The sequence below is a fragment of the Solanum pennellii genome, chromosome 12, assembly GCF_001406875.1.
Source record: "Solanum pennellii chromosome 12, SPENNV200".
In the NCBI taxonomy this organism is placed as follows: Eukaryota; Viridiplantae; Streptophyta; class Magnoliopsida; order Solanales; family Solanaceae; genus Solanum; species Solanum pennellii.
This window is the reverse complement of record NC_028648.1, coordinates 22,736,851-22,749,132: the sequence shown is the minus strand read 5'-3', so window position 1 is coordinate 22,749,132 and position 12,282 is coordinate 22,736,851. Positions and strand designations below refer to the sequence as shown.

Below are 12,282 nucleotides of genomic sequence, written 5' to 3'. Positions count from 1 at the left end.
TGAACCAAATGGCAAAAGAAGGTTCAAGTCTCGTTTAGTGGTTAAAGGATATTCACAAAGGAAAGGTATTGATTATGCTGAAATATTTTCTCCTGTTGTGAAATTAACCACTATTCAAATTATGTTGACTATTGTTGCATCGGAGAATTTGCATCTAGAGCAAATGGATGTAAAAACAGCGTTTTTACATGGAGATCTGGACAAAGAGATCTATATGCAGCAACCGGAAGGATTTTTGTGGTTCCAGGCAAGGGACACATGGTGTGCAAGCTCACCAGGAGCTTGTATGGACAAAAGCAAGCACCAAAGCAGTGGTACAAGAAGTTTGACTCCTTCATGACAAAGAGTGGATTCTGCAAAACTGAAAAGGATCTGTGCTGTTACTTCAAGAAATACACTGATTCATATGTCTTTCTACTCTTGTATGTGGATGATATGTTGATAGCAGGATCTAGTATGAGGGAGATTAGTAATCTGAAGACATTGTTGTCTGCAGCGCTTGAGATGAAAGATTTGGGTCCAGCGAAGCAGATTTTGGGGATGAGAATTTCTCGGGATAGATCTGCTGGCACTTTAAATCTATCTTAGGAGTTGTACATTGAGAAGGTGTTGAGCAGATTCAGGGTTAATGATTCTAAACCCAGGACTACTCCATTGGCAAATCACTTTAAATTGTCAAAGAAGCAGTCACCCAAGACAGCCTAGGAGCGTGAGCATATGGCACTTGTTCCATGTGCTTCAGTAGTTGGAAGTTTGATGTATGCTATGGTCTGCACTAGACCTGATATAGCACATGCAGTGGGAGTTGTTAGCAGGTAATTGGCGAACCCGGCGAAAGAGCATTGGGAAGCTGTGAAGTGGCTTCTGAGATATATGACAGGTGCATCCAGTACTTCACTTTGTTTTGGCAAAGGCAAGGTGACTCTACAGGGTTTTGTGGATGCTGATCTTGGTGGGGATGTGGACTCGAGCAAGAGTACATCCGGGTACATTTACACCATAGGTGGAACAGCAGTGAGTTGGATGTCCAAGCTTCAGAAGTGTGTTTCTCTTTCATCTACTGAAGCTGAGTATGTGGCAATAGCTGAAGTTGGGAAAGAGATGATATGGCTGGCAGATTATTTGGAGGAATTGGGCAAGAAGCAGAGCGAGAAGATTCTTTATTCAGATAGCCAAAGTGCCATACAGTTAGTAAAAAATCCAGTATATCATTCGAAGACAAAGCACATCAGAAGGCGGTACCATTTCACAAGCAGGCAGTGGAGGATGGTGATATGTGCTTGGAGAAGATAGAGGGTGCAAAGAACCTGGCAGACATGTTGACGAAATGTTTTGATGTTGGGAAACTGGGGTTATGCAAAACCTCGATTGGTCTTCTGTAGTTGTTGCTACAGATGTTGCGGTGTGGTAAAGATGTTGATGGTGAAGAGATTTTTTTTGAGAATGTATTTTTTGGATGACTGAATCAGTCTCCAGTGGGAGAATTGTTAGGTTGTGGAGCCTGATTAATATTTGATGTACTGTCATATATTAATGTTTACGCGGTTTAACCTCTGCAACCTAAAATACTCTATATTATTAATATATATACCCACCGCCGTGGAAGTTTACTCACCGGGTGTTACCACAAAATATTGGTTTCTCTCTTTCTCTCTCTAGATCTCTCATCTCTTTCTCTTGAAAGTTCTTGTGTTCTTAGTTCATCAATTGTGTCTGGATTCGATCCTCCCAGGGAAAACGTTGTACTCCATGCGGCATTTAGACGTCATCTTCACCAGTCAACAGATGGGAGGACGCGTGAACAACACCAAGCGAGTCCTGCACGCCTCACGCATCAGCAAGTTCACGGAAATGGACACGACGATGGACGGAAAAGCAACAAAGAACAGAGACTAGCGTGACCCTTTGTCCTCTTCCCCAATGTCTCTATTTTCGCAGTACAATTGCAACAGTAGGCACGCAATCGTCCTTGGTGGCGTGAGATGGAGACACGCATAACACCAAGGACAATCGATTTCATCTCAGCCATCCCCCAGCTTTCCCTTTCCGGAATTAGGTCTTCTATTTCAACGAAAGGTGTTGATCCATAAGGGGAAAGGGTTTTTGAATTTCAAATTGAAATGGAAGTTCGATTCTACCCCAACTTTTTTTGAGAATTCTCCCGCCCTCCCCTAATTAAGGAACCTAGTTCTTCTCCTAATAAATAGTCCCCTCTTATTATTTGTAAAGGGTGGGGAGCATAGTGAGATAAGGGTTAGGAAAACAGAGGAAAAGCTTTGGAAAAAACAGTGGATAATACAAGAAAGAATTGAAAGTTACAGACCATCCATTTAAAAAAGAGTAGAATTTAGTGCGACAGTATTCATATAGCTAAAGCACCCGATTTCGTTGTTCGGAACTCAAATTTCGTCGAGATTTCTCGAAATTGGAGGTGGAGTTGGCTCTCTTTGCCCTGTTCGAGTTCCAGTATCGCTGTCCAGGAAAGGTAATCTCTCCCCTTTAAATTTTTCTTTATTTCTTCCTTCTGTACTTGGTTATTTCCTTCTAAAATTTGATGGTGGTTCTTTTTTCTATTTCCTCTTGGATTGAATCTTGTGTTAGTAGTGATTGGTAAATTTCTGCCTGCTATTTGCTTCATTCGTTTGTCTCCTCTTCCTGTGATTCTGCTAGACATGCTTTCGTTGTTTTCAATTGTCATACTAATTTCAAAATTTCTAAAGAGGACTTAGTGTTTAATATTAAGGATTGGTTATTTTTATAATGACCAAAATACCAAGTTTAGCAACTTGATTTGTCTGGATAATAGTCATGCCACAAGAATATATGGTTATGTTATAGTGGACCAAGCTACTTTATCGAATTTAATTGCTTACTTTCCCGATTATTTACCTATTTGTGAATCAGTTATTTTTGACATGGGATATTTGAAGAAGTATGCCTCTGTTTAGAGCATTAAAGCTCTTTGGGTAGTTAAATTTTGATCATTTTATAATACTAAGATTTTGGTTCATATTCTGTTAACCTTTTGGTTCTACCTTCAGCCTTAGCCCTTATTAATCTTTAATTGAAGTATCTTCCCTTTCGTAATTCACAACTTTTTATATTTGGGTTATTAAGTTTTTTTGAAATGAGTGATACATGCCATTTTGATCATGTATCAGTTGGTTCAAATTTTATTTTTTGTGCTATTATGAAGTGCATGAATATCTACAAACCATAGTTCATTATTTGTGTTTGGAGTAACTATTTATTGTGTTACTTGTATAGGCCTTAGATGTTTGGCTTCTTAACTCTTGTTATCATTAAGTGTCGGTTAATATATAACAGTTCATTCAACTTTGTTTTGAGTCATCTTTTATTGTGATTTAGTATTGATTTTGGTTTTCATCTTGGATTTTAAAATACTTGAGTTACTTGGTCTCTCATTTACTTTATTTGATTCATATGCTAATATTGTTTCTTTCCTTTCTTGTATGAATCCTCTCCGAGTACATAATGGAGTTCTTCCGTTTGCATTCCCGAATCGATCCATAGAGGCTCAAACCTCTTTCGTCACTGATTAAGCCATACCATGGGTGTACAGGGAAAATTGTGAAATGATAGGGGGTTGGAAATTGAATTTCGGATTCCAAAAAGGCTCAAAAGAAAGTTGTATATGTGCAGTATACATTCTGTGTACAAGATACACGGGCCCAAGTTTGAAGAAACGGGTCTAAAAGCAGCATTTGCTCGCTGAAAGTTAATTTTTGAACCCCGAAAAATTAAAAGCATAGTGATATACCAACTATATACACTAATATACAGTTTTAATATACGATATGTAGGTGAAAAGAAGGGAAAACACAGTTCAAAAATACAGGGCATAAATTTCGACAAAAAATGCAGGTCTTGGAAGGCCCAAATGGGTCGGATACACCGTGTATACACTAGTATACACAAATTGTATACATATTTTTGAAGGAAAATAAGCCCAATGTTTTAAGTGCAGGTGTAAAGGGAAAAATGGCAAGGGTCAAGGCCCACTTACAGATAGGACAGGGGAAGAAGTTGTGCCCATCAGATTTGTGGATTTGGGCTGATTAGCCCAAATTAATTTTTCAATCCCTCTTCCTCTCTTTGTTTACTTATGTTTGACTAACATTGTGGTTTCAATTTAATTGATTCTCAACGATAGCCATTTATTTTTATTTATATAAATATATTCAAAATTTATTTATAAATATAATTTTACTTGATTTTATTTCTACTTCTTGTTTTTGTCAACCCTTAAGTTTATCCCTTTAGGTTATCCCCTTACTTATTTTCCTTTAAAAAGATATAATTAATTTATATGATAAATGATATATATATATATATATATATATATATATATATATATGTAAAAATTTATTTTTATAAGTTATTTAACCTTTATTTTATTACTATCCTCAACCACCTTTAGTCATTCTCTTTTAAAATAATCTCTTTCTTTTCACTTAATAATTAGAAAAGTAATAATAATTTTAAGTAAACAAATAATAAAAAATAAACTTTATTTGGGAAATGTTGGAATATTCAAGTCAAGTCATTTTAGTCAAATCGCCGGTCAACCGCAAGTTGGCGGGCATTCTGAGGGCCTAACACCTTCTCGGAATGTAAATTTGCACTTCGAACCCTTTTCAACTGATTTTTATCTGTTTCAAATATTTTGATACTAATTAATGAGTTTTTTTTAATTTTTACTAAAAATGAAGTGGCGATTCTGTTAATTCAGAAAATTGATTTCTCTTAAATTATAAGATTAATTGATTTTTCGAAACGTAGTCATTTTTCCTTTTACTATATTTTTTTCATAAAATGGAAATGGCAACTCCGCTGGGGATTAATTAAGTTCTAACCATGAGATTTGACATTTGGACTAATTTTTATTAATTGTTAAAATGATATTTGTGCTGAATATGTTTAAATTTTTATAAATTGTCATTGCATTCATGGCATCTTCCAATATGTATGTATAGTATATTAAAGGATGGTTTGCGGAACCGCAACCGGACTTTAAAATACTCAATCCTTTTCCAGAATGATCGGCAATTTATTGGTTCGTCATGAGTCCAATGGTTGTCATGAATTCCAGCCTAAGTTGTCCGCTTGGATTCTCGGTCTTTCAAAAGCCACTCTTAGTCAACTAGGATAGAGTTAAACCAAATTCTAAATTTAGAGCATTTATAACTAAGTTAACCCAATACTCAAGGCGTGTTGGGCCCATTAGAAGACCACCTTGACTCCAAAATGGCCCACGGCCTAAACGGACGTTCATACTTATGTGTTTAAATTTGAAGGATGTATACGTTGTTTGAAAAATCATTGTCTCATGGGGTAAGTATTAGATTTTAGTTTATTTAAGTTAAAGAAAGAGCTTTAAAAGCTACTCGTCCATCCAAAGATGTTGGCACCCAAAGATTACAAAAGTCAAGAAAGATGAAGGATCTTTCGTGGAGGCATAGTTTAGGGTCGTACCCCTACGTGCTACTGATTTTTTATATACATTTTCACTATTATGTATCCCCATTATGTTTTATTCATAAAATTTGTATAAATTTGAGTTTTGGGGCAATGACATATTTCAAATGACGTATACATCCCTCAAATCAATAGGCCTACCCTTGGCACAAAAGGGTCACATATCTATTTAGAACGCTTAATATTTGTTTATGTGTTATAACTGCTTATGTGAATATGTTGTTTTATCTGGAGATATTCTAGCTCACTCTTCTTCAAATACTTTTAGAATCCTTAAGCACAAATATCAAGTTACTGTCAAAAGTGTATCCAAATACTTTTCGAGTCTTTACTTTTCAAAAAAAATGAACTTCATTTTTCTTTAGTACTAATCTCATCAGAAAAATATTAATCATTTCAAATCAAAAGAAATTTATGTGGGTTTAACTACGTAGAACCTGAATTCTGTTTTATGAGATATGTAGGCAGCCTTTCAAGGTTCGACCCCTATTTTGAGAAATTTTATCTTTTTCAACTCTTACAAGGAAATTAGAGTTACATCTCAATCAAAAAATCAAAGTACAACAATGAAAGATACTGTCAACTTTGTCTCGACTCAAGTCGATATTTTTTATTCACTAATCCCAAAGTCAAGTAGACAAATTGATGTCTATTTAGTCATTTATCTATATTGGTTTCTCTATATTGGTGAGCCACTTTATCTTCGAATAAAGCAACTTTTATGTGTTTACATTTATATGTGATATCTTGTATTATTTACCACCTCCAGGCACTAACACATTGGTCTTCTGAGTTTTTTCATTTGTCAGGTATTTAGAAATGATCTGTGTTGATAATTTGGTAGATCATCGGTATTTCACAAGATCTAAGTCCCTTAAAGATTCCTTCCCCAATCAAAATTTGCAAAAAGAAAAGACAATAATTGGGATAACAATGATGACATTGACATGAATGATTTTGTCGTGTATCAACCCGCCGCCGCTAATAAAAAAGAATTGATTATGCAGTTGATGCAACAGATTGCCGAAATGAGGGCCGAAACGCAAATAATGCAAGATTTGTCTAATCTTATTTCATCCTTCAACCCTCCAAGAGACGGAAGACCACCACTCCAATTTCCTCCCCCAAGCACAGAACAGGTTCAGAACCTACTCTCTAACCCCACTCAAAATCCTCTAACCATTGACTTAACTACCCCAATCCCCGTCACGCCACCACATCGTGTCAAGCACCACATCCTCCTCAAAATACCAACCTTCAAATCTTCCATCTCCCTCAAAACAAAAATACGAACAATTCTCAAACCTTCCCCCATCTTCAAAACAAAAAATACCGACCCTCAAACTTCCCCAAAAAATTATCAAGCCACTCAAAATACCCAGAATCCCTCCATTGCTACACCTATACCTCAAAAGACTACTTTCCAAATCCCAATTTCAAATGAACTTTATGCCGAGTGTTCCGAGCTTGATCTCTATAAGGAACAGGAGAGAGAGTGAAGGTAAAAAAAAAGAGGCATTCAAGCTGAATATGAAAGAAGAGATCAAGAAAGACATAAAGGAGTTCTACTATATTCCTGAAGTCGATGGATTAAGCTATAAGGATTTGTGCATCCATCCGAATCTCGACCTCCTAGAAGGGTTCAAAATGCCAAAGTTCGTCACTTTTAATGGAACAGGAAATCCTCTAGCGTATCTGAAAGTTTGTTGTGATTAACTCGTGGGAGTTGGCAAAAATGAAGCATTGTTGATGTGTCTCTTTAGTCGAAGTCTAAGTGGAGAAGCTCTGGAGTGGCTTACATCACAAGAGGAGAAACAATGGAAAAGTTGGAATGCAATCGCAAAGGATTTCAGGGAAAGATTTGGACATAACATAGAAGATTCCCCAGATCGCTACTACTTGGAGAAGATCAAACAGAAGTCTACAGAAAATTATCGAGAGTACGCTCTTCGTAGAAGAAAAGAGGCCGCAAGAGTTCAACCTCCCATGTCCGAACGTGAGATCACTGAAATGTTCATTCGAACTCAAGAGACTAAGTACTATCAAAGAATGTTGTGTACGATTGTACAAAAAATTGTCGAGATTGTCAAAGTAGGAGAAGCTTTGGAAGATGGTTTCAAGACTGGAAAGGTCACCAAACTTACCTCATTGCGATCTAATGGAAAATCTACCAGAATTAGTTATATGGATAAATCCAAAGGAAAAGTGGAGTAGGTAAGTATGGTCACGGCTACCTGTATGAGGTCAGCTTCTCAAAGGAAATATCAAAACCATAATGTCAATCAGAAAGAATTTACTCGCCTAAAATTTAGGAAATCTCCTAAAGTATTTAGACCATTAAGGGAATCTCAAACTCAACTTTATGAAAGGTTGAAAGCAATGGGTGTGATCTATCCTATAGAAGGAAAACTAGCCAATCCTTTGGGAAAATTTTACAGAGCTGACCACAGATATGCTTATCATTCAGGAGCCGTTGGACACGTCACAGAGAATTATTCAACTCTGAAGCACAAGATACAAAACATGATCAATAAAAAGTTGATCAATATTGAGGAAAACACCTCAATGGATGACATATTGGATTCTTAAGAGTGAGTACAAGACATTTCTGAACTGATTCATTTGAAGATATTTATCATTAAAGGTCGACAAGACGAATGCCCAACATTGGCCAAAATTTGGCATATCAAGTTTTTGTTACCTTTCTTTTGAAAATGTATTTAACCCTTTTTTACGTATAGCCTCTCGCCCATAGATGTGTAGCGACTCACACCGATGGTCAAGACTCTACTAGACGTGACTTGATGAGACTTCTTGATTCCTAATACAAATTTCCCAAACCTATGCTCTGATACCAAGCTTGTCATATCTCAAAACCACACCCTAGAAGATAGGGTACAATCTCGAATTGTAACTGGCGTACTCAACCTCTCGGATGTCTTATACAAGCCCTTTAATATCATTCATCGCATAAACATAGTGAAAAGTAGTGAGGAATTCAAACTTTTCACAAAACATAATATAGTGTTAAAAATCTCGTTCATATAAAAGTAACAGGAAATACTGAGTCTCAATCTCATCATTTTAAGACACAAGAATATTTGGGACACGGACCATACTTCAACATACGAATATAGAAATACTTGGTCTATTACAATACTTTGAATGAGAACATAAAAGACATATATGTCGTCGAGTCAAGTGAAGACATACTTCAACTTCTGTTTAATGAACTTCTATGTCCAAGTCTTCACTTCTCAAAGTTCTTCACCTACCAAGAACTATATAGATAGATATAAACATGGAGTGTTGACACCCAATTTCGGACCTTTCCGATAAATTAATTCATGAGTTTCTTAAATTCCACGCGATTTTAAAGTAAGTGATATTTTACGAAATTCAAATATACTTTCAAATATATATATACGCAAGCATATTGTTATGAAGGTGTGAAAATCAACCCAAAAATTTTATTTTTGTTCAAAATATTTTATTAACTACGTAATAGTTTACATTTTTTTTGAATTAATTTTTTAATTACGTTGATTATTTTATTTTGCTAAAATTAAAAAGTTTGTTTATTAATTAGTGGTAATTCGTTTTGCTTAAATTCTAACCAATTTCACCAAATTAATTTGATTTGGTTACATGTCAATATATTTGGGCCAATTATCTAATAGAAACTAGAGTCAAAACATGCCTATTGTCCCCATACATTTAAAAGAACTGAAATTTTGGGCCTCTTTCTTTTAATTAACCAAACCCAATAACTTTCTTTCCTCTAAACAGCAGTGGCCCAAAGCCATTACTCCAAATAATCCAGGCCCAAATTCCTTGATTCCCATCCATTCATTATTTTTTCAGCCCAACACCTTATTCCAGCCCAATGCATCTTTCCAAACCGACCTATTTCTTCCAATACACGACCCGCCTTCCTTTCCCCCTTTAGCGTGAGAATTCCCAGGGAAAACGTTGTACTCCAAGCAGCGTTTTAGACGTTGTCTTCACAGTCAACAGATGGGAGGACCCGTGAACAACACCAAGCGAGTCCTATGCGCCTCACGCATCAGCGAGTTCACAGAAAGGGACACGATGATGGACGTAAAAGAAACAATGAATAAGGCCAGTGCTGAACCTTTGTCCTATTCCCCAATGTCTCTCTTTCGCAGTACTATCACAACAACAGGCACACAATCGTCCTTCGTGGCGTGAGATGGAGACACGCATAACACCAAGGACCATCGATTTCATCTCAGCCATCCCCCATCTTTCCCTTTCCGGAATAAGGTCTTCTTTTTTCAAAGAAAAGTTGTTGATCCATAAGGGGAAAAGGTTTTTGAATTTCGAACTGACGTGGAAGTTTGATTTTACCCCAACTTTTTTTGAGAATTCTCCCACCCTCCCCTGATTCAGGAACCTAGTTCTTCGCCTAATAAATAGTTCCCTCTTATTATTTGTAAAGGGTGGGGAGCATAGTGAGATAAGGTTAGGAATACCAGAGGAAAAGCTTAGGAAAAAAACAGTGGATAATACAAGAAAGATTGAAAGTTACAGACCATCCATTAAAAAAATAGAATTTAGTGTGACAGTATTCATATAGCTAAAGCACCCAAGTCCGTTGTTCGTTACTTAAATTTCGCCAAGATCTTTTGAAATTGGAGGCGAAGTTGGCTCTCTTTGCTCAGTTCGAGTTCCAGTATCTTTGTCCGGGAAAGGTAATCATTCCCCTTTAAAGTTTTCTTTATTTCTACCTTCTATACTTGGTTATTTCCTTTTGAAATTTGATGGTGGTTCCTTTTTCTATTTTCTCTTGGATTCAATCTTGTGTTACCAGTGATTGGTAAATTTTTGCCTGCTATTTGCTTCATTCGTTTGTCTCCTCTTTCCGTGAATCTGCTAGACGTGCTTTCGTTGTTTTAAATTGTCATACTAATTTTAAAATTTCAAAAGAGGACTTAGTGTTTAATATTAAGGATTGGTTATTTGTATGATGACCAAAATACCAAGTTTAGCAACTTGATTCGTCTGGATAATAGTCATGCCACAAGTAGATATGGTTATGTTATAGTTCACCAGGCTACTTTATCGGATTTAATCTCTTACTTTCCCGATTATTTACCTATTTGTGAATCGATTGTTTCTGACATGTTGGGATTTTGAAGAAGTATGCCTCTGTTTAGAGCATTAAAGCTTTCTGGGTAGTAAAATTTTCATCATTTTATAATACTAAGATTTTGGTTCATATTCTGTTAACCTTTTTGGTTCTACCTTCAGCCTTAGCCTTTATTAATCTTTAATTGAAGTATCTTCCCTTTCGTAATTCAGAACTTTTTATTATGTGGTTATTAAGTTTTTGTTAAATGAGTGATACATTCCATTTTGATCATGTATCAGTTGGTTTAAATTTTATTTTTTGCCTTTAATGTTCTATTATGAAGTGCATGAATATCTACAAACCATAGTTCATCTCTACCTATTCTTGTATTGCTACTAAAAAATGTTTGACCATTCTTGTTGATATGAAATTGGTATCCAATTATTTAGGTGTTGCTCTTATGGAAGTATACACAATGTATTGTTCAAAGTATGCCTGCATATTCCTTGTCATGTTGCTTGTCATTAGATTATTTGTGTTTGGAGTAACTATTTATTGTGTTACTTATATAGGCCTTAGATGTTTGTCTTCTTAACTCTTGTTATCGTTGAGTGTCGGTTAATATTTAATAGTTTATTCAACTTTGTTTTGAGTCATCTTTTATTGTGATTTAGTATTGATTTTGGTTTTCATCTTGGATCTTAAATTACTTGAGTTACTTTGTTCTCTCATTTGCTTTATTTGATTCATATGCTAATATTGTTTCTTTCCTTTCTTGTATGAATCCTCTCCGAGTACATAATGGAGTTCTTCCCTTTGCATTCCCGAATCGAGCCATAGAGGCTCAAACCTCTTTCGTCACTGATTCAGCCAGACCATGGGTGTACAGGGTAAAATGTGAAATGATTGGGGTTTCAAAATTGAATTTTGGATTCCAAAAAGGCTCAAACGAAAGTTGTAAAAATGCAGTATACATTTTGTGTACATGATACACGGACCCAAGTTTGAAGAAACAGGTCGAAAAGAGAATTTGCTCGCTGAAAGTTAATTTTTCAACCCCCAAAAATTAAAAGCATGCATGTATACCGACTATATACACTGGTATACAGTCAGAAAATATGATATGTAGGTGAAAAGACTGGAACATGCAGGTCAATAGTACAGGGCATAAATTTCAACAAAAAATGCAGGTCTTGGAAGGCCTAAATGGGTCGGGTACACCGTGTATACAGCAACATTCACAAATTGTATACATATTTTCGAAGGCAAATAAGCCCAATGTTCTAAGTGCAGGTGTAAAGGGAAAAATGGCAAGGGTCAAGGCCCACTTAGACATAGAACATGGGAAGAAGTTGGGCCCATCAAATTTGTGGATTTGGGCTAATTAGCCCAAATTAAATTTTCAGTCCCTCTTCCTCTCTTTGTTTACTCATGTTTGACTAACATTGTGGTTTCAATTTAATTGATTCTCAACGATAGCCATTTATTTTTATTTATATACATATATTCAAAATTTATTTATACAAATAATTTTACTTGGTTTTATTTCTACTTTTTGATTTTGTCAACCCTTAAGTTTATCCCTTTAGGTTATCCCCTTAGTTATTGTACCTTAAAAAGAGATAATTAATTCAAATGATAAATGATAAATTAGTGAAAAGAAAAATTTTATATATATATATATATAT

General features: G+C 35.6%; 1 long non-coding RNA gene across 1 annotated transcript; it reads left to right on the top strand.

Moving 5' to 3' along the window:
• The first annotated feature begins 2,230 nt into the window (after positions 1-2,230).
• Positions 2,231-4,173, top strand: LOC107007597. Its single transcript, XR_001455127.2, has 2 exons — positions 2,231-2,485; positions 3,825-4,173. It is a non-coding gene; the product is annotated as an uncharacterized LOC107007597 (long non-coding RNA).
• The last annotated feature ends 8,109 nt before the right edge of the window (positions 4,174-12,282 follow it).